Genomic DNA, 24,519 nt, shown 5'->3' on the forward strand with positions numbered 1-24,519 from the left:
TGGTGATTCTCAGTAGTTACTCCTGGCTCTTCACCCAGGAATTGTTTTTGGCTGTGTTCAGAGGACCCTATGTAATGCTGGGATTGAACCCAGGTTGGCCATGTGTAAAGCAAGTGTCTTATTGGATGTACTATCTCTCCAACCCATCTCCATGGCTCCTTTAAAAACTTTTAAGTTCATTTCTTTTCTTTGGATTCTTTAGTAATCAGGTACTACTGATAGTAGGTTTTTTCTTCAAGTCCCTCAGGAATCCAGTAAAAGATCATATTTTATTATTTCTTTATATGTGCATGATGAGAATATGTACAAAGGCAATCATTTGAACTAAATTTATCCAATATACCGATTTACCTTTTCCATAGATTGCTAAACTTAATAAACCTTACCAGAATATTAAAACATATTTCAATCTAGAGTTTAACAAGCTAGTTGAAAAATTTTCAAATGACCAATTTCTCTGCTACTGCACTCAAATTAAGTCAAAATTGTTTGAATTTAAAAGGTTTCCTTTGAAATCCAAGTATGGTCTTAGGGTGAACATTCCATTACTTTTATTCAAGTATATTTTAATAAATATTTTACATTTCTGATGATTTGTTAGTTCACATGTAGTTCAAATTTATAATTTGTAACCACTTCACCTTGGTTGCTAGGACTTGAATTTAACAAATTTAGTCTTACCTGCTTTAAGAATTTAAGAAGAAGAAACTTTTGACTATGATTTCACAATCACACAATCACAATATCCCGTTAATCACCGATTTCTTGGGCAGGCTCAGTAACATCTCATTTCGTCCTTTCCCTGAGATATGACTTGGCCCTCCTAATGATGTTGCACTGGGGGCTCTTCAGGGTCAGGGGAATGAGATCCAGCTCCTTACTGGATTTAGCATATGAATACACCATGGGAAGCTTGCAAGGCTGTCCCATAGGGGCAGGAAACTCTCAGAAGATTGCCAGTTTCTCCTAGAGGGAGAAGTAGGCTAAAGATATCACGCGGCCGCTTTGCGGGCGCGCACTTCTGAGAACTTGCTTTTAAGTCTCTCTCTGGATGTTAGCGGTTGATGGGATCACACACACCTGGGTTCCTCTGCCGGTACCTTCATGCATGAGGCCTGTCCAAATGTGTAGAGAGGAGCCTCCGACATGGCTGCAGCTAGGTTCTGGTGGTCTTGGGCCACTGGGAACTCTGCTCAAGGTGGGGAGGGAAGCTGGAACCCATCCCCTCTGAGAGACTCCGGGAAAGACAACCAGGCATGTGGGCAAGAGACTCTCTGCCTCACTCTCTTCTGAGAGCTTGCTTTTAAGTCTCTCTCTGGATGTTGGCCGTTGATGGGATCACACACACCTGGGTTCCTTTGCCGGTACCTTCATGCATGAGGCCTGTTTGAACATGTAGAGAGGAGCCTCCACCATGACTATGATTTAATCCTTAAAATTATAATGGGAGATATAAACCAGAATGTAGTTTATTGTCCACTGCAATAAAAATTACAAAATCATATTGAATAATAAAGAGTGGGTTAATAGCTTCAAACATTTCCAAATCTATAATTATGTGGGATGAAGAGAAGAGAGCAAGAGCTCAGAAGCCAAATTGCTTTTTTAAAAAATTCTGTAAAGTAAGCTGAGATACAATTGTACTTTATATTAAGGCATGTTACAAAGACACTCTGGCTTTACTAAATCACTTGGAAAGACTCCCTAAAAATAATGTTTGTATTTAAAAGATACAAATATAAAAATAAATGTTTGTGTCTATATCTTTCTGACTCAAATACTAATCACTGAGTAACTTCTTAGTATTCATATATATAAATACATGCATGAATATATATGAACATATATACTTATATATTAATATCTAGCACAGCGGTTGGGCGTTCACCTTTCATGCAGCCAACCTGAGTTCGATTCCTTCGCCCCTCTCGGAGAGCCTGGCAAGCTACCGAGAGTATCAAGCCCACGCAGCAGAGCCTGGCAAGCTACCCGTGCGTATTGGATATGCCAAAAACAATAACAATAAGTCTCTCAATGAGACGTTACTGGTGCCCGCTTGAACAAATCGATGAGTAATGGTATGACAGTGACAATATTAATATATGTTGTTCAGACCTTACTCCTGACTGCACTCAGTGGTCACTCTTGGTTATAGTTAGGAGATCATATGAGGTGCTGGGGATGGAATCCAGGTAAGCTGCATGCAAGAGAAGCGCCATAACTGATATAGTATTACTCGGACCCCACAATGCACACTCTTGGGTACAAAATTTTTGTTTGCTTTCTTGTAAGCACTAACGTTCTTGGGTTTATTTCTAGATCATATATTTTTATTTCTATTTTCTACAGTTTGTTTTCCTTTATTCTTGGTCATCACTTGTTCTTTCTTTTGGATTATCAGGTTTTCCCCTCTTTCTTTATTTTCTAATTTTCCATTGTCTGCATCCTCTTTCCTATGTCTTTGTTGGTTATCCACATTCATTTGTGGTATTCTGAGTGCTAGCTATATCACTTCATTTTCTCCTTCCCACAGTAATTTTGCTAGTTCTCTTGTTTGTGGATATTTAATTGTGTTTTTTTTGAGCAAATGTATATAAAATATATATACTTGTGCATATGCACATACCCACACATTCATTTATGTCTGGGAAAGAAACAGGTTTTAATCTATAGTCAATCATGCTCCTTGATTTGGAAATCTAATATGTCAAAATAAATGAATTTACTTAGACAATTTTCAAAATCAAGAATATTATTGTAGTGAAACTTTGGTTTCAATATTTCAATATAATGATAGTTTGTTAAGTTTAAATGTAAGTTGAAAAATTCAAAATTATTTTTATGCTTATTATTCACCAGGCAATAATGAATTTTCCAATTCTGTCTATAATTCACACAGATAAGAAGATTCAGATTATGTGAATTATAATGATACTAATTTTTATCAAAAATTCTAATTATAGATTACAAAGGTACAGTGCAATGTTAACATGAAGGTTAAAATTAAGTCAGAAACTTAGAGCTTTTTTCCTCCAGTGGTTGATTTATGCTATTATCTATGGAATAAAAATATTTTTCTAGTGTAAGTGCTAATGATGGCAAGTAAAAGTAACAGCTTTCTTTGTTCAGTACCAAAATTCTTCACTAAGACATTTTAATTTTCCTTCTTTTCAACATAAATTAGCATAATATCACTGGCATCAAACTTCCAAAGTTGTTCAAACTTTGGAATAACATGACTCATTTTCTAATTTGCAAAATATAATTCTATCTCCATAATATACATTTGTCTTACGAAATCAATTCACTATTGAAAATAATAGAATTTTTATCAATAAGCACGTTTTTGGTCCAATGTAAGAGTGACATAAAAGTATATGATTTGCTGCCCATGTAAGTCTATATTAATATTACTATTATACTTCATATACATAAGGACAGACATAGAAATAATCTGCACCTGGTCATATCATAATCATATCATATGATCCCTAATCACAAAAATATCCAGAGACTCTTTAATATCATTATGCTTTTCCATGAAATCTGATTTGGGCTTCTGTAATGTGAGCATAATCTTCAAAATTGAAAATTTGGGAGCTGCTTAAATTACCTTCTTAATATAAAAATAAGGGAAGGTACCTTATTTTTTTGAGAAAGATGAGCTGGTATTAAAATCATCTCAAGAGATTAGAAGAGCTAAATGATATATCATGTCCAATTTTTTTTTGTTTAATGTGTAAATAGAGCTCCTCTCATATTGAATTATATTTGCTGAGCTGGGAGTAGCTGATAGAGCAGTGTTTTTTAAAATTACTTAAATGTCCTTTTTAAAAACAAGACAACTAAAAAAGTACAAGTTTATCAATATCAATATCACCACAGAATAATAATTTTATGACCAATGCTAACAAAAAAAGAAAACAGCAATATAGAAGATTTTAATCCAACTTCTTAAAACTTATTTTATGTACAAAATATATACAAATAAGCCAGTTGAAAGAGATAACAGGAGCCAACATAGAAACCTTCAATGTGTACGGTCTTCAGAAAAACCCACTTTCAAATAATAAGTGAGTTATATTAAAATCAAGGAATAAAGATAGATAGCACATATGTAACTCTTAGCCCAAAAAGTAAACAAATTAATTTTGAAAAAGAATTAAGAAGTCCTTTGAGATCAGTAAGTTTCTGAACTGTACAATATCTTTTTCCTAAATTAATTTCCTTAACTGGATTTCCTATGAAAAATCTAGAACTAACATCATATAACAGTCAAGATTGATTTCTTTCCTAATAAATATCAGATAAGGAAAAGCTGAATTAATTATATGTTGCCTGAAAGTTGCATGAAGATTTTAGCTAGTTCAATAAAATAAGGCAAGAACAAGAAATAAAAGGCATGTGAATTTGGAAAATCAACTCTTTACTCAAAGAAAATATTTGCAAATGTAGAAAATTTAAAATAAATCTATATTGTATTTTGAACTTAGCAAATGAGTTTGTCCATTATTTCAAGATTTAAGATTTAAAAATAAATTTTATGAATTCCTATGCATGAGAAAAGAACACTTGAAATCTGAAATTTAAAAATCAATAGCATTTGTGGTAGCGCCAAAGTGAAGTAGTTAGCTATACACAAATGAAATGAACACAAAATGAAGCATTTAGCTATACACAAATCGTGTATATTATATGCATGTATAAAACTACCATATACTTATAAAATAAATAAATGTCAAAGATATAAAATGTATCATAGGGTCAGAGGGACAGTACAACAGGTAATGTGCTCTCCTTGCACTCTGTAACCTGGTAGGCGTTGGTCCCTGGCACTGAATCACCAGCTGGAGTGATCACCAGCTGGAGTGACCCTTGAGAACAGATTCACAAAAAAGTCCTGAGCACCAACAGTGTCATCACAAAAGAGCAATAACATCAGCAGTAACAACAAAATAGTGGTAAAATAGAGTATGGACTTGGTAACTATACATTATTAGATATAATTTCTCACAACTTTGTCTTTAACTTCAAAGCAAACTCAATCAAGATCCAAGACATCTTTGTTTTAGCTACTGAGATAATCCTGAAGTTTTCTTGAGAGCAAAAGAAATAGGAAAACAATTCTGAGTGTACTACATGTCACATACAAATAAATTTAGTTGAAGTGAATGATAAGCCTAGAAATAAAGTGTAAGTAATTATATTTTTAAAGAAAAATTTTTGGTAATCTATATGACACTGGATATGGCAATTGGTTTTTATAGAGAATATCAAAGTAAAATTCAGTGAATTACTCTTACCTTTTAAATCAAGAATAGAAATCTTTTGCCAAGTGAAGTAATATTAATAATGGCAAGGCCTAGAACATTAAGTGTGAAATAAGGAATTAATAAATAAATCACCACTTCAACAATACAGCAAATTTTATTTAAAAAAGCATAGCTAAACTCAATATGATGTTTAATAACATGGCTGTATAGAGAAACAAAAGGGATAATTTTTGCTTGCTTATAATCACTAGTAATTAACATCAGCTATATGGAGAAATCACATAATATGCTTGCATTTTATTTCCTGTTACTTTATAAGTTAAAAAATCACACTGACAATAGAAATTAGAATGCTTCTAGAAAGCTACTTAGAGTTTATTTCCTGTTCAACCTACTCACTCTAATGACTCCTATACGAATTTAACACAGGGTAAAAAGCAGAAAACATTTGATGAATTTCATCTTGCTGTTCAGAAAATTCACTGCCATAATTGCAGAAAATTGACTGCTTCTTCAAAAACACATCTGCTGGTGATTTTTAAACAACGTTTTTCTTTCTAATTTCTGATTACTGATTACATTATGACAAATCCTAATAATTTTGAGTGCAAACTGAACATGTCACTTGCATAGATATAAATAAAAGCAAAAAAATATTCACTCCTGTGACTAAAAAGAAAAAAAATAAAGAAATTTTCTTTTATTCGTTCTGGGTTGGTTGCTTTCACTTATTAACTTTTAATATTTTTATATATATATGCCTCTAAATAAGATATTTTATTTTCTGTTGCTTTCTAATTAATTTTATAACTTTAGTTTGAAATTATTTTTAATTTAGAAGCCAAAATTATTTATGCTTTGATGGTGATTCCCATCCAGTAGGTGAAAAGGAGAATTTTTACATATGAAACTAAAGTAAAAAATATTAAGAAAGATTGATGAGAAAATCTTGAACAAAGGCTTGATTTATATAGGAGGTATGGCAGAAAAACCTATTCTCTACCAACTGAGTATTTTTGTGAAGAAAACCATTGCCAAGAAGATTTTCAGGAAATTACACAAATTATGTTTAAAAAAAGCACTTGTTTAGTTGAGTTCTATGTTTAAATTGATAGAACAATACATGATCTAAGAATTATATGACTCTGTGATGCTGAAAATGAGTAAAGTTTAGACTTTAAGTCAAATGTTCTATATGTTAATAGCAAATCTGAAGGATGGTTTTATCATCTGGGGAAAGAAAGATAATTTCTTGACCATAATACTTGGACTTTAAAGGAGATAAGATACCTGAAGTCTTTACAAGTAGGATGTTCATTTTTATCCAAAACCAGGACTGCTGAGCGTGAAAGGATATGTTATCATTACTCTAAGACACAGATGTGAACCAGAGTGTCTTAATTATGGTAAATACCCTGTTTGATAAATCCAACATCTACGTTACTTTTGGTCTGGTTGTACGTACTGTATTTTTTAAATTTTGATAGTAGATTATTTCTGTCTTTTGTTGTAAGCTGCATGCATTTTTATATAGTATTATATATTGTGTATATCAAAAGAGGAATATTAAATATTGTGTATATCAGAAGAGGAAGTTCTGACTAATATTTGGCCATGTTTTTTTTTTGAGTCTTCCCTGTGAAAGTGGAGTGAGGTTTGGTCAGTAGCCGGTTGGTAATCTCTCAAGGTGAAGATTTGTTTGTCATTTTGTGTTTGAACTATTAATGGTTATGTGAATGCAAAGTTTATATTTTAGAAGTGCAATGTTAGCATACCACATACCACCCTATGTTTAAACATAATTTTTCTATCAATTTAAACATAGAGCTCAAATAAGCGCGTGCTTATTTTACTACACATTACCATACCACATCAAAACGCTAACCGTCCTCTGACACTGTCCATAGAACCATCCATTCCTTCCTGCCCACCTGTATTCCTTAGTGTTGTTTGCTTTAGTCATGGTCTATTTCATTGCTTTGTTTCTTTCCATTCCACATATGGCTGAGGTGGTCTGGTATTTGTCTTTCTCTTTTGGATTTACTTTAGCTCAACTCCCTCTAGTTCCACCCTTGTAGAAAAATGCTGGACTTTTTTTTCACATTTAAATTATATTTAATATTTTATCTACCCATCTCCCTCAGATTGTTTCTAGATCTTGGCCATTGTAAACTGCACTGCAATGAACAAAGGAACACATACATCTTCAGGGATAGGGACTGAGGAATTGAAATGCTGGATCATATGGTCAGTCTGGTTTTGAGTTTTGAGATATCTCTACTGGGTTTCATAGGGGTTGACTCAGTTTACATTCCTACCAGTAGTGACTGAAGACTCCCATCATCAGTCATTTTCTCTCATACACTACAAACGACAACCCCCTTTAAGCTGCTGTTATCTTGAGCTTGCTTGAAGCCTTGCATGACCCATTTGCCCTAACAATGTTCCTGCTCCACCTTCAATTTTCAGTGACCCAACATTTCGTCCCTATGAGATTTCTCTCCATGTTCCCTCCTGGTGTTACACAATAGTTCTTAGATCAAAGGTTGTGATCGGAACAGAGATTCTTCTCTCTTCTGCAGCTTGAATTTCAGGCAGCTACTGAGCATATAAACCAGTGCCCTTGGCATTGCCAGCCTGCCTCTTCAATTAATTTCAGCTTGTATGATGGGATGGGTTTAGGCAGGAGTCAGTTCACTGGCTTTCCCTGTGTGAGAATAAGACGTATGCATGATATTCATCCAAGGTCCTGAACTCAAGCTGGTTTCCTTCCCCCTGCCCCAACACCACCACCACCAGGCAATTTTTGCTTTTATACCCATTTTAAATTCATTGAGTGCTTTATGCCAGGAGTCAGGGTTTTTCATTTTTCCCTCTTCTTTTATTAGTGACTTACAGGTTAGCTTCAAGTGGAAGGAGGTTTCTTGCATTTGTCTCTGAGCTCATTTTGCTAATGTCCACTGAACCTCAAATATTTCTTTTAAGTCCTTCTGCATAGCAAACAGCACATGGAAATGAACACTGTGAGAAGTACTGATGAATCATGGATCTCCAGGGATGCACAACTCTGCTAGCTTATCCTTAACATTTAAGTGTTTATTCCAGACATGGTTCATCTTCCTCCTGTGCCCTGACCAAGGGGGAAAGGTCACGGACCCTATTTCTTTTCCGAGTGCCAGATTTTTCCATAAATCTCACTGACCAATAATGTCAGTTTTATAACAGGTTCAAGAAAATTTAAAATTGGTATTTATCTGGCATCTAAAAAAATGAAAATTATTTTTCTGCTTTTGTTTTATATCATTTTAGGAACTGAGAATATAATTGGGAATAATATGACAATATAGGAATGGCAATATAATATGACAATATAGGAATGACAAAGAGTTATAGTTGATACTTTAATTGTCTAGAATGAGAGGATATTTATGATATTTTAATCATAGAGTTCAATTACATATACACAACCAAGCTATATGCATTTGTACATTTTTGTACATTTTTAAAGTAAAGTGAAATGATACTATATTGTCTTGTGTATTTTTCCCAATTCAGGTCTTCAGGAATTTATGAAGTGCCAGAAAATAATGCCAAATATCCTTAGGCATTTTTTTGTATTATATGTTTGTTAAGTAAAAAACAAATCTAGTTTTTTGAGCTTAAAATGTTTTGGTTAGCTTAAAATCTAACAAAGATTCCTTTGCTAACTAGAGAAATTTTACTTTTCTTATTGTAAAAATGATTTTTGCACTATCTGTCCATATTTATAAATTTTTATGAGATAGTCATGATCACTTAAATTATTATTTTCCACTTAAATAGTCTTTATTTTATCAAGATATTTTAACATTATGAACTGTACATAGTAGATTGTGTTTAACATATATCTGAAATTTAGGGTCTTCAAACATTTGGCAAAATTTATTCATTTTTTTAAAAATTATTTTTCTGCTTTATTATACAACCTCTTTTTCCCTCTCTTCACCCATCACACACTCTCTCTCTTTCTTCTTCTTCACCCTACCCCATGACCAGCACTTGCTATTGTCTCCATTCTGCTAGTAAGCTTATCAAATATTTTTTAAAATTTTAATCACTTTATTTTAAATTTAATTGATTAAATAATTAATTTTGTTTTAGGGGCCACACTAGGAGGTGCTTAAGGCTTACAACCAGCTCTGTACTGAGAGTCACTCCTGGCGGGCTCACCTTATGGATGCCAGGGATTGAACCTGGGTGGGCTGTGTGAAAAGCAAGAGCCCTACCTGTTAAACTATCTTTTTGGGTCCCTATATTTTTAATTTTTGAATTTTTACTTGCTTCTTTATTATGTAGCTATGTAATCTGGTGAGGGTTCTTACATTTTCACTCATATTTTCCATTATTTCTTTGAACATAATCAGATAACTGCCATTAACATATGACTGATAAAATATATATCTGCATCTTAAACTTAACTCTTGCTAATAGCTTTTTTTTTAGGTGAATGTTTTATATATTCCTTCTCCTGCTTTTGTCAAATACTTTTGGATATTTTTAATGCTATGTTTTAGAGATTCTGGGCTTTGCTGCTGTACTAATAAAAATGTAAATCACTTTTGCAAGAAATTGACTTAAAGTCAAATTGGGAAAAATATATCCTTGGTATATTGTAACTCTAACTTTAATCCTTATTTATTAAATCCTGCTTCATTCATCAATTATTTATAAATCAATCAGAGACTTTACACACACGATTTGTTAAACAACACAAAAGGGAGACAGATACTTTAAGGCCATCTTCCAGGTTGAATTATGTACTACAAAGAGAATCTTAGGTTGTCTGATGTGTCAATCTATTTACTTTTGTAGTAGAAGTCAGCCATAGCAATGAGGCAGGAAAAAAAATCAAAGGAATCTAATTTGGAAATGAAGTGAAATTTACTATCTGCAAGTGACATGATTATACAAAAAATATATAAAAACCATATATATTTATATCTATATATGCATCGCCCCAGCTGGAGAGATAGCACAGCGGGTTGGGCATTTGCCTTGCACACGGCCAACCCAGGTTCGATTCCTCCCCGCTCTTGAAGAGCCCGGAAAGCTACTGAGAGTATCTCATCCGTACAGCAAAGCCTGGTAAGCTACTCATGGCGTATTCAATATGCCAGAAATAGTAACAACAAGTCTCACGATGTAGACGTTACTGGTGCCTGCTTAAGCAAATCGATGAGCAATGGATGACAGTGATACAGTGATATAAGTGCATAAAATATAATATGGATTTATTTTTAGAAAAATTCTGTAGGCACAAAATTATTTGTAATGTGTGATGATTATGCAATTATTAAGTATTACCTATGTCCGTATTCAAATTCCCAGTCATCTTGTTTCCTCATTTTGAAGTCTTATGTGTCTCTCTCCTGAACTTATTCTAGTGCAAATGTTAATAATAATTCTGTGCTAAAAAGTTAGAAACAAAATCAAGTCTTCCAAACATGAAATTAAATAAAACATCTAAAACCAGGATTGTAGTTTTTTCAAGCAAAAAGAGGTCTTTACTTGCATAGTCACTTGACATGATTCTTTTGCCCTCATTTATCCTGCTACTCACTGAATCTTTCTACTTTAGGAAACCTTAATCTAACCCCCTCAGCACTTGATCTTATACTACATGTCACCATCATTACTTATTTCCCTTTTCATATCACTAAAGTAAGAATTTTTAATCAGTATTTATTTTTATTTGCTTAGATCCAAAAATAGTCTATAGAGTGTTGGCCTCTGAGCTTCAGTTTCTCATGAATCTTGAACATTTATTTCTTAGTGAAAATTGCTTCATTTCTAAATGTGCTTATAATTTTAGCAGGGAACTATCTTTCAATATTTATTTAAGAGTGTGCCAATTTTAGGGGAGGGAATCCAACACCATAAGTGGATAATATAGTAAGTATTTATTTATTTATTTATTTATTTAAATTAGTGAATCACTGTGAGGGTACAGTTACAGATTTATACATTTTTGTGCTCATGTTTCCCCCATATAAAGTTCGAGAACCCATCCCTTCACCAGTGCCCGTTCTCCACCACCGGTAAACCCAGCATCCTTCCCACCCTCCCCAGTCCCGTCTCCCCCCACCCCGAACTGCCACTATGGCAGGGTAATACAGTAAGTATTTAGATCTTTTCTTAACTCTCAATTAGAGTTCAAGAGTAAGTGCTTCACTGCAACAAATACAATTTAAGGTAAAATATTTTTTTATTCTAAGTATAAAAATTATATACTCTGATATTGTAACAATTTGTTGCTATGAGAATATTATGGACCATATCTGCATCCTTAGCCACTTTAAAAAAGTTAAATTAAGCTTTTTTCATGTAGCCAAATCCAATATATTTTTAGAGGAAAATCAGTTACTTTTAGCTGTCATAAACATTAGGCCTGCAGATGATCAATGGATAAATTTAGTAAAAGAATTTTCAGTATAATCCTCAAATGCTACCTTATGCTATTTATCCTGTCATTACATATGTATGGTTTTAGGTTATGCTTACTACACTATATCATTTTATGCACGCATGTATTTGTGTATCTTATTCAGTATGCTTTAGTTTAGCAATTATAGCATTAGGAGTGCCTTAGTATTTTACAACAAAGATGTATCTAAGAAAAAGTAAATGATATACCTGGCATAAAGATCTCTTTTGCTGGTAGTATAGACATTAAAATCCTTATTTATATTCCTTTCCTAAATTGAAGTAACATGATCTATAATATAATTCACTTCACTTGTATCACTTGTCATCCCATTAATTCTTGATTTGCTCGAGCAGGTTCCAGTAACGTCTCCATTTGTCCCTGTTGAGTGCTAGTGTGCTTGCTCCAGGAACAGGAAGAGGAATATGATTAGTATTGTTATTCTATATTTACAGTGTTAATGTGCCACATCCACTATTATTGTCCCCAAACTACCCTTTTTTTCCTTTCCTCTCTTCATTACATTCATGCCCTGTTCTTAGCATCTTTACTTCTGAGTTTTGTTGGTACTAGCTCAGCGTTCATTTCTACTGGGAATTGAATAGTTCCTTTCCTTGTTGCTTTAAACTCCGCATATAAGTGCAACCCTCCAGCATGTATTTCCTACTTCATTTAGCATGGTTTCCCTCCAGCTCCATCCATGTTGAATCAAAATGCAAGCATCCATCTTTTCTCATAGTTGAGTAGTATTCCATCCTGTGTTGGCACCATGATATCTTTATTCACTCATAGATTGTGGGGCACTTGAAGTTATATGAATATGATAAATAACGTGTGTTTTAAAATTATTTTGACCTAGGAGCAAGAGTAAAATTCATCTCTTCCAGATTGTGCTTGTTCTCTATTACATGACTTTTATATTGTGTTTGCTGAGAGTTCTTTGTAAAATGAACAATATGTGTAATACGCTGTGATCTAAAAATTTAATTTAATAATTGATAACTATTTAATTATAATTTGAATTATTAATTAGCACATACATTTATGAACACTAGAATAATAGTGCTGTGCTAGTATCTGAACATGTAGCAGTTGCACCAAATAAAACTGAAACAGTTAACTTAGATTTCTAAATCTCACTTTTATTTCCTTCTAAACTTTATGCTAGAAACTTGCAGAATCTAGCAGTCACTACAATATGACAATATTCATTCACTCATTCATCATTTATTTTAGCTGTATTATTTTAAAAGTATTAACAATCCCTTGTTGTTCTGACATAATTGAACCCATGTCAAAATTCTTGATAGCTGAGATATGAAGAGAAGGCAGAATACTATCCCTAGAGGAGAAACAGACAAGGGATTAAAGTAGCAAAACTTCTCAGAGTTGTTCACTGTGCCATGGGAACATATTATATAGGAAACATTAACCCCAGGGAAAGAGGAAGCAGGACTGGAAGTTAAGGCTTAATGCTTGAGCAGTCTTGATAGACAAGTATGAAATGATTCTGGTAAAGATAGACAAGAGACTCTCTCGTGGGGAAGGTGGCTTGCTTCATCTGAGTGTGGACACTTAGGAGAGAGATCAGACGCTTACCTCGGGAATAGAGTGTTTCAGAAGATAGAATAAGTGAGTTAAATTGGACCAAACATGATTGTGATATTGTTATAAGAAATGGCAAGTTATAATCATCTGGAGTGTCATGTCAAGTCAGTTGATGAGCACAATTAAAGTATAAATATGCTTTTTTGTAGATTTCTCATACAGATAGTTGGGGTAGTTTGAGAATAAAGATGTTAAGGTGACAGACATTGGAGGTAAAAAGCTACCTTTTGGTGTTCTTTTCAGAAGAAATAAATATGTCAGATAAGCATGGCTCAGGCATGAGTTACAGAGTAGCTGGGTGCAACATCAGTGTTGGTGAATCAACAAAACATGAAGTAAGTTATCCTTAAATTGAAATACACATATTGATCAGGTGACAACATATTGTTAGTAGAGGACCCAGATCAATAATAGCATGGTAAGTAAACCCATGATATAAGTGAACTCACGTCAAAATCTTTGATAGCTGAAATATAAAGAAAAGGCAGACAACCATCTCTAGAGGAGAAATGGGTAAGAAACTGGGGAATAAAGTCGATAAATAGAACCCAGTATTTTTCACAGAAACATAGAATTTAGTCAGCAAATTTATAGAATATAAATAAATGCCTTGAATAACAAAAATCACCTTCACATATAAAACACAGTGACAGAATGTAAGTTGTCACAAGTGAGACCCTTGATATCAGGTATGATTATGTCTTATTTTTCATAGGAGGAGAGTGCAGATAGAGAATTGAGGTGGGTCATCAAGGAAAATTTTAAGGTGATGTGTGTGTTAAGTGTAAAATATGCAATTAAACTAGGATACAGTAAGATTGAAATGGAAGGAGCATATCTCAAAACTTTAAAGCAGGTTTTTGATGGCGAGATTATTGTGTGCACTGGTGCCTAAAAGAACATAGTAGTTAGAGTTTAGATGGTACCTTATTTATCAGGCAAATAATATATTAAGCAAAACTGTACTGATCATAATTATAAATATACAATGCCACATCAAAGATTCAGTGGCAGAACCTAATTTTATTATCTTTTAGAAAGTTATTCAACCATGAATAATCAAGTATGATAAATGAGAAATAGTAGTTACAGAGCAGATTAAACCTATGTTTAAGACCTCCAGGTGTACTTAGCAATTAAAGTTATTTTTATCAAATGACCTAGAATGACTTAGGTGGTGCATTTTATTTGTTCCAGCATTTAGTGACTAAGGATGAGAGAAAGCTAGTCACTAAGCTTTGATTATGCAGTCTCAAAATGGCAGAATTTTCCAACCATGTGAATTAGGTAGAAAAAGAAAGCTAAATGGTCTTTCATAGATTAATCCTATCTGGTGAAAATATACTTTACACTCAAGTCAGAGCCCGTGTGTGTGTGTGTGTGTGTGTATGTGTATGTGTGTGTATCGTGTGTGTGTGTGTGTGTGTGTGTGTGTGTGCAGGACAGAGTGACCAGAAATTTGCCAATTTGTGGGAGAAAAACCAATCATGTTCTCATGGCACAAAACAAATGACCTTCATTTCAGGGATTGATAAAAATAAAATAAATTTAGTTTTTAATTTAAAAAGTTAGTCCCAAGACATAGTATGCAGCAAGTAAGTCATTTGCTTTGCATGTGACTGACTCTGGTTCTATCCCCAGGAAACATGTTCTTTCTTGAAACTTCAAAAGTGATTCTCAAGAGCAGAGCCAGGAGTAAGCCCTGAATGACACAAATTATAAGACTTTTAGGACCTAAAAGATAGTACAGGGCTAAGTAGCTTGCTTGCATCCTATTAACTTTGATTCAAATCTCTGTCACTACATATGGTCCCCTGAGTATCACTAGGGATCATTCCTGAGTACAGAGCCAGTAATAACCCATGAAAATCTTTGGATGTCATCCAACAACTCCTGTCCCCCCCATTATATAACTTTTGTTTTGCCTAATCTTTGGAGCTAGAAGGTATTTTTAGATCCCCCATTTTTTGGATATCACACCCATATTTTTTCTTGCTTTGTAACTATTTTTTTTTAATTCTCCTCTCCAATACCTCACAGTGTTTCTTTCTGAAGTGTTTGGTTATACCACATAACTTTTAACTACTGCTTCTGTGTGATTGAGGATAGGTGGATTTTGAATCAGAGAATAGTCACCTAAAAATGACTTCTTCAAAACATGTTTCCAATTAGAAGTTTCTGTAGAGCTCTGAAACCAAGTCTGATTTTAGAGAGGAGCAAGGTGAAATGTGAAGAAATGAGTGAGTGTGAAGGTGAAAATCAGTAGATAGAAATCAGTAGATAGAACAGACCCAATGCCTCTGTGTTAATTGACTTCAGTGATGTCTTGGCCATGTAGGGTTTTCTTTGAGATGGTACCAGATGTCTTGGCTCCAGGTCCTTTCTGCTGAGACGATGCTCTTCCTCTCCAATAAAGGCAACAGCTTCCTTACTGGGTTAAAGCAACTCAGCATCATCCTTACACAAATTCACATCATGTCATTACATTTCCTTGCTGTTTAATGAATACGTCCATGCTAATGTTCCTCATATGTGTCCAAATGGGGTTCTTGGATAACTGCTCAGTTTTGAGTCACATCAGCAAGTAGAATGAGAATGGATGACCACCAATGATCTAATTTGCAAATTCAACAAGGATTTCAAATTTCTGCATTTAGACAGTAAGTTTCAACCAGCATCATCCATGCCAATGATCAGGAAAAGAGGCTTTCTTTTTTTTTTTTTTTTGTCATGGTGTAATGGGTGGTGATTTTGTAGAGTGCAGAAAGTGGTATTTTTCAAAGAGGAGGCAATTATTTGCATAATGCTCTTTTCTAAGCACTCTACCCTCCTCTGAGATGAAGAGCATTTCAAATATTGTGCAATTAACTGTTATCAGCTACTGTGCATGATTCGTTCCTAGTGAAAGATAAGACAAGAGCACTGGAGGAATGTCTGAAACAATTCACAGTTTGAAATGCATCAGGGAATTCAAATATCAATCCTGAAGTGGAAAATAGGCATTTAGACCTTGTCGAGTGCAAAAGTAAGTGATTCGCAAAGAAAAAAAAAATATTTTAGATATAAAAGAAAAGCAGGTGAAAAGAGAGGATGGTTCTATTTTCTACAAGGTTACAAAGGACACTGTTGTTTTTGATCTATATGGGAATTCTCCCCACCCCCAACTTGAATATTGGTGCTTAATTTTTTTAAAACAGGTTGAAATTCAGTTTGAGAAAAAACACTCAAGAATCCTTTCATGTATGATAGTGTGCTGCAGATCAAAATGATGAGAATACGGCAAGATTTCTCTTTTATCACTGATTGTGGTTTTTCAGATAGAATGAGGTCCTTACAATGCCAGTTAAACTGCTGAATTGCAGGTTCTTTGAATAGTACTTCTTTTTAAATTTTTACTTTATGCATCTCTTTCATAACTTTATGTTCAGTCCATTGTACAAAGGTTTGAAAATAGTTTTCTAGAGGAAGAATGGGAATGTGGATTTGGGGAAGGAGGGATCTTTGGGTGCTACAGGAAATATATGTGTTGTGTGTTGGGTGGGGTGGTTGGGGGGGTACCAGAGAAGAGTTTGTGAATACTTACAAAAAACTCTTTTGTAGATATTTATCAGAAAATCACTGGCGGATATAAATACATATCACTTACATCACTTGTCATCCCGTTGTTCGTTGATTTATTCGAGTGGGTGCCAGTAACGTCTCCATTTGTCCCTGTCACATGCTAGTGTAGCCCAATGGTGTCTGCTCGCTCCAGGAACACAAAAAGCCTAAAACTGTTCATTCAGGGTCTTGACAAAGAAGTCTGACCCTCTCGTAGGGGGGTGGCCAGGCGGTCTTTTGACATCTCATGGAATCCAGCTGGTAACAGCTCTAGTCCAGCAGTCCAGCGGTCATCTCGAAATCGAATTACATGTCCAGCCAATCTAATTTTTGACACCTTGGCAAATGAGACAGTATCCCTGATTCTTGATCGTCAACAGAGGTCGGAACTCTGGATTCCTTCTCTCACTTTAGTGAAATGTGATACTCCAAGCATAGCTCTTTCGATTCCTCTTTGGGATACCCGAATAGTGTTCTCACCATTTTCGTAGGGCCCAGGTCTCTGAGGTATATGTTAGTGCAAGCAGAACGGTGGAGTTGAAAAGATGTGCCCAGAGCTGGAGGTTCTTTGTCCTCTTAACCACTTCTACTACACTCTTAGAAAGTATTCCATGCTGCTCTCTTCCTCCTGCGCAGTTCAGGTGCCAGGTCGTTTGTCATGTTGAGTTCTTGACCTAGGGACACATAACTGCTGCATTCAGAGATGTTCATTCTACTGAGGGCAAATGGAATATCAGGAATTAGTTCGTTTCTCATGAACATTGTCTTGGTGAGATTCAGCTGCAATACAACCTTTCCACATTCGTGGTCAAAGTCAGCCAACATTCATGCCACTTGGCTGGTATTTGTTGTTATTAGAACGATGTCATCAGCAAAGCAGAGGTGGTGTAGTTGCTGACATTCTATCTTCACTCCCATTTCTTTCCATTCCAGTTGTCACATGATGTTCTTGAGGGTGGCACTGAAGAGTTTCTGTGAAATGATGTCGCCCTGCCAAACCCCTCTCTTTATGTTGATAATCACTTCTTTGTAGAATGGTAAGATCCTGGTGGTGAATCCATAATACAGCTCACGGAGGATCCTGATGTATTGAATTCTAACACCCTGTTTGGCCAGGGCTTCGATGACTGCTTCAGTCTCAACAGAATCAAAGGCCTTTAAATCGATGAACATTAGACAGAGCATCATCTTGAACTCTTGCGAAACCTCAATGAGCTTAGTCACTGTGTAGATATGGTCAATTGTGCTGAATCCTTTTTGGAACCCAGCTTGCTTGCATGGTTGTCCTTTGTATAGTGTTCTGCCAATCCTATTCGGGATGACTCGAGTGAATAACTTGTACACGACTGACAATAAGCAGATCGGGCAATAGTTGCCAATGTCTCCCTTCTTGTACAATAGGATGTTCCTGCTGCTTTTCCATTGGAGGAGGCTGATAGCACAGTAGTATAGTAATTAGGGCACTTGCCTTGCAGGCAAGTGACTCCGGTTCAATTCCTGGTATTCGATATGGAACCCTGAGCCCGCAAGAAGTGACTCCTGAGCACAGACCCAGGAGCAAGCCCTGAGAACTCACAGGTGTGGCCCAAAACAAAACAAAAAAATAGAAATTGTTGCCTAGTCAAACAAATGACTAAAGAAAAACTAGCCAATGCTGAGAATGGGATTAGAACTTTTAAATAACCTATCCCTCTGCCCCCATCCCAAATTAATGAAGACCATACTTTGGAAAAGGAAAACTAGGGGGAAAATATAGTTGCAGTTCAAACCTGTTGTAGCATCTCTATGGCATTCTGGAGGGCCAAGAACAGCATGCAAGGAGTGTGTCATTCAGCCTCCTCCCCCAACACACTTGTATATAGTTTTTCAGTGAAATGCTTTCTAGTTGGACTGGAGTGACAGAAGGCCTGCTTAAAATCTAAATTTTTCATAGTCATAATTGCTAAAACTTTTTAGTAAATCTTAAAGCCGGTCAGTTTAAGCTGTCCAATTTGAATTTTTCTTTCTGTTTTAAGATATTTACTATTTGAGATGCTTTGCATTTGTTTATAAACCTTAGTTTTAGCATGCTAAATTTTCTAAATGTACTATCGCATTTAAGCTATTTCTATGCACATTAAAATGATGTGTTGGTACTGCAAATAATTTTTAGAGTTATCCTAAAATATTTTATATAACTATCCATCTTTATTATTACAGTAAGTAGTGTTAATTTTCTTTTTATTTTATTTTAAAATTTTTATTTTTATTGAATCTGTGAAAATAGTGTTAATTTTCAATGATCTCACATGTGTATCCTTATGGCTGCTTTGTCAATGTTTAAGTAAAGGAATCGATAGTAAATCATGTTGTGATGGTGTTATTTATTTATTTATTAATGTTGGCAATCACATTAAAATCAGCTTTCTCCATATGCTTGTCCATGTGATCTTTGTCTCATTTTAAGGTAGCTGATAATTTAAATTAAATTGACTAGATTTTCTTTCTTTGGTTCTATAATAATGTATTGGATATTAAAATGATGTTTATCAATTGCATGTCTTCAGGGATCTGTGTGAAAGAAGTACATTCATGAGGGGCCAGAGAAATTTTACAGTGAGTGAGTTGTTTGCCTGGCGTGTAGCTGAACTAGGTTTGATTCCTGGCACTACGTATAGTTCCCTGAGTATAGTAAGGAGTTATTCCTGAGCACAGAACCAGGAGTAAGCCCTCAGAACTGCGCAGTATGGCCCCAAAATAAAATAAACAAGAAAATAAATACATTAATGAGAATACACAATCTAACACTTATGATTTTTTTCACACACTTTTATGCTAGTAAGGAGACAGAAGAATTTGTAACTAAGTAAAACTTTAAAACAAATAGTGTTTATTCTTTTAACATTTTTTAAATAATGTTTATTGTTGAGCAAGAAGTTTTCATCTCAAATATCAATTTCTTCCAACTAATTAACACCTCGCCAGTTAGTTTTTTGTGTATTACTTTATGTCAGACACTTAATTCAATGCCAGACATATTAGAGGACAGATATTTGTGGATTAAATTAAATAATTCCACTCTGGTTCATTTCAATGATCTATATTTTAGTAATTTTGCATTGTCATTTTTCTGAAAGAGAAATCACCTCGAATTTTATGTGGCATTTAAATGCTTAAAAGAATGCAGATCTTTTTTGATTGGCAATAAATTTAGGTACCTTCCTTCCTGAATGCAACACCAAATTACCTTTCTCATTATTTCTTGTAGTGAGGTTCAGCCCAGTGAATTTCAGATGAACTAGTTTGCTCCATGTTCATCTCTGAAAATTATTTTTCTTACCTTTTCCCTCTGTGGGCTAGATTGCTATGAGTCCTGCATTAACATGGAAATACTCAAAATTGTTGTAAATAATGAAGATTGTATATTAGTCTAGTGTCCCGAATCACTTCATGAAATAGCCTCTCTACTATCACCATTTCCACTGGGGCTTATTTAAGCAATAAATGCCAATGCATTATGCTACTGAGATATAATGGCTCAATAGCAATTACAATGAATTTATATAAAGGTATTAAATTAGATGTACCTTATCTTATAGTGCTGTTATGACAAAAATCTCAGTATATGTCATTGGCTTGATAATTTAGAGATAAATGATGAAAACATTGTCAAATGGATGATTGAGTTCATAAGAATGTGAAATTACATAATCATTTTGGAACTTTAGAAATTTCTTATAAACTTAAACATACTCTCATTATGTTCTTAAGCAATCACATGCCTTAGAAATTGCTCAGATATGCTAAAAATTTACATTCATATGAAACCAGTATACAGATGTGTATAGAAGATCACTTGAAAGCAGACAAAATTTCTATCAATAGGTAAAATGGATAAGCAATCTTAGTAAATCCAGCAAACAATGTTATTTAGTGTGCAAAAGGGATGTTTCTAAACCATGAAATGAATATAAGAAAATAAATTGCATATTACTAAGTGAAAAAGGATAATTTTAAAAGACTGCATGCTATTTCAGCCCAATTATATGGTATTCTCAAAGAGGCAAAACTATAAAGATAGCAAAAAAAAAAATATTCAACAGGTGTCAGAGGTTGGGGGAAGGGAGAAATGAATAAAGAGAACACAGAGCTTTCCTAGCACAGGAAAGCTATTCTATACTCCAGTGATGAACATACGCCATTAAATATTTGTCAAAATCCAGAAAATGTATAACATCAAAAGTAAATCATTTTACCCCAAGATTTTATTCTATTAAGGAACCATGATTTACGGACTGGAGCGATAGCACAGTGGGGATAGCACAGTGGGTAGGGTGTTTGTCTTGCATGCGGCCAACCCGGGTTCTATTCCTCCATCCCTTTCAGAGAGCCTGGCAACATACTGAGAGTATCTCGCCCCACATGGCAGAGCCTGGCAATCTACCTGTGGCATATTCGATATGCCCAAAACAGTAACAAGTCTCACAATAGACACGTTACTGGAGCCCACTCAAGCAAATCGATGAACAACGGGTCGATAGTGCAGTGCAGTGCAGTGCACCAATCCTGCCACCAATGTCAACTACCCTCCACCAGTATATTCCCAAATTCCCTTCCCTATACACCCTCCACCAGATTGTTACCTTGACAGGCACGTTTTAATGTTTGGTTATTATCTGTCACTGTCATCCCATTGCTCATCGATTTGTTCGAGTGGGCACCAGTAACGTCTCTCATTGAGAGACTTATTGTTACTGTTTTGGGCATATCCAATGCGCACGGGTAGCTTGCCAGGCTCTGCCGCGCGGGCTCGATACTCTCGGTAACTTGCTGGGCTCTCCGAGAGGGGCAGAGGAATCAAACTCGGTTCGGCCCGTGAAAGGCGAATGCCCAACCACTGTGCTATCGCTCCAGCCTTGTTTGATTATTAATCATTCAGTATGCTGTAACATGGACTTAACTGGAAGATACTCTGTTCAATGACGTTAAGCCAGAAGGATAAACAATAGTGAATCTTAAAGGTCAGCTATGGTGGGGTGAAAATGGTGTGTCAGAGTTGGTTCATCATTTATTACACCTGTTTTGTTATGATTGGTGCTACTCTAAAAATATATGTTAAACGGTAGAGTAAGGGGAAAGCTCTATTACCCAGTGGCAACAGAGTGAAAAAATCAGGGAAACAGAGATAGTACCATGGGTAAGACTAACCTTGCATACAAGCAACTGGCACCTCAGATGGTCCTCTGGTACTTTCAGTACTGATCTTGAGCACAGAGCCAGGAGTGATCCCTGAGCATTGGTGGATGTGGTCACACACACAAAATAAGTGTAAAATCTTTGCATCTGACAACATGTACGGTCAACCATTCTATATTAATTTGCTAGAACTAACCAAGCAAAGCACCACAAATTTGAGTTAAGTAACAGTAATTTGTTTCTCACAGTTCTGGAAGCAAAAGGTTCAGGATCAAGGTGCTGTCACAGTTGGAGTTTCATAGGGATGTGAAGAATCTGATCCATCCCTTTCCTTTGGTTGGTAGTTTGTTTTGGGGAGAAGGGGTACTGTTAAACTTTGACATTATTTGGTTTGGTATGCTTCTCTGGGAACTGCCTTCATTGCCACATCTTGGTCTCCTTTTTTGTTTACTTAATCTATGGCTAAACTTCTTCTCCATTTTCCCTTTGTTTCGGAGTCGCATCCAGTGCTGCTCAGGGCTTACACCTGGCTCTGGGCTCAGAAAATATCTCTGGTGGGATCAGGAGGACCCCATGGGATGCCAGGGATCAGTTCAGGGTTCACTGTGTGCAAGGCAAGTGCCTCCCTGCTGGAATTTCTCTCCTGCCACACAACTGCTTTTTCTTTTTTTCAAAATAAAAATGGATGTGTTGAGAGATAGTAATGGATGCTTTGAGAGATAGTATAGCAGCTTGGGCACAGAGTCAGGGGTGAGGCCTGAGAGTGTGGCAGGGTGTGGCCCTAAAATCAAAAAAAAAGGAAAGAATGGAAAATTGAAAGAACAACATCATGCATTTTTCAGCTATAGAATGGAGCTAGAGGGCAGCAAGCTAAGTGAAGTCAGTCAGAAGGAAAGGGGAGATACACAACGAGTCTCACACATGTCATGGAACTTAAAGATACACAGCAAGGCAGAGACAAAGGGTGAAGGGCAACATTATGGGAGAACAGAGCCACACAACTGAGCTGGGGTGGGGATGAGAAGAAAGGGTGCTGGATTCTCAGGGGACAAAGATGGTTGTAGAGTTGGAACCAGGTGCATGAGAAACCATTACTAGGAGTATTTATACCATGGAATTAAAAAAAAACATGAAAAAAGAACAAAATGAAGTAGAATGAAAAAGAAACCAGGAAACAAAGAAAAAAAGCAATATTAGATTAGGAATTTCCCCTATTCTAGTAGGACCTTAACTTAATTAATTATATCACTCTGATATATTCTAAAAATTAGCTAAGGTGTTAGCAGTTAAACCTTCAATGTATACATTTTGTGGAAGCCTCATTCAACTCATAATACAAATTAAACCTAAAACTTAAAAATTAAAACCTGGACTCATTCTGATTGATACCAGATCACTGTATCACTGTATCACTGTATCACTGTCATCCCATTGTTCATTGATTTGCTCGAACATGCACCAGTAATATCTCCATTCATCCCAGCCCTGAGATTTTAGCAGCCTCTCTTTACTCATCTTTCCCAATGATCAGAGGCTCTTTCAGGGTCAAGGGAATGAGACTTGTTATTGTTACTGTATTTGGCATATCAAATACGCCATGGGGAGCTTGTCAGGCTCTTCTGTGTGGGCAGAATACTCTCGATAGCTTGTTGGGTTCTCCGAGAAGGAGAACTAGACAATAAGATTTGGGGGGGCTTCTGGGAGCTTTGTTTTATAGTCTCTGGATTTTAGCCATTGATGGGATTACATGGCGCTAGGGGCAGTTTCTAGGTGTGACTGCCAAGCTACTGGAAAAAGGGGGATCTGGGTGGAGGAGGCCCAGTCCCAATCTGAGCAGGCTTGGGGATCTCAGACCCCGGTCCCACATACCTGGGTTCTTCTGCTGGTTCCTTCATGCATGAGGCTCATCTGAGCATGTGGAGAGTGGTCTTGAGTATGGCTGTGACTGGGTTGTGGAGGTATTTGGCTGCCAGGGCTCTGCTTGGAGCGGAGGCAGGCACGGGGCAGGAGACTCTGTGTCGTTCTCTTTTGGGAGCTTTGTTTTATAGTCTTCTTTTTTATAGATGCCAGATAAGTATAATAAATATACAAACATACGCATATACATATAGGACTTAAAATAATTGTCTAGTATGGGCAGAAAAAGTATAACTACAGTGATCCTAGAGATACAGATGTTCAAAAAGTTGAAAGAGGCTCACACTGTAGGAAAGATTTGACCAGTATTAAATAACAAAGAATTTCCTACCCAGGCTTGAAGATCTCAAGATTGCTGCTATGAAATTGGAAGAGATGGAATTGCACAAGGTGGCAAAAACCAATTTGGGTGTGATAATTATTTCCAAAGGGGGAAAGGAAGAAGCACCACTAAGAGTGCTTTCTAGCAAGTGAAATTGATTA

This window comes from Sorex araneus, chromosome 4, assembly GCF_027595985.1.
Source record: "Sorex araneus isolate mSorAra2 chromosome 4, mSorAra2.pri, whole genome shotgun sequence".
NCBI lineage: Eukaryota > Metazoa > Chordata > Mammalia > Eulipotyphla > Soricidae > Sorex > Sorex araneus.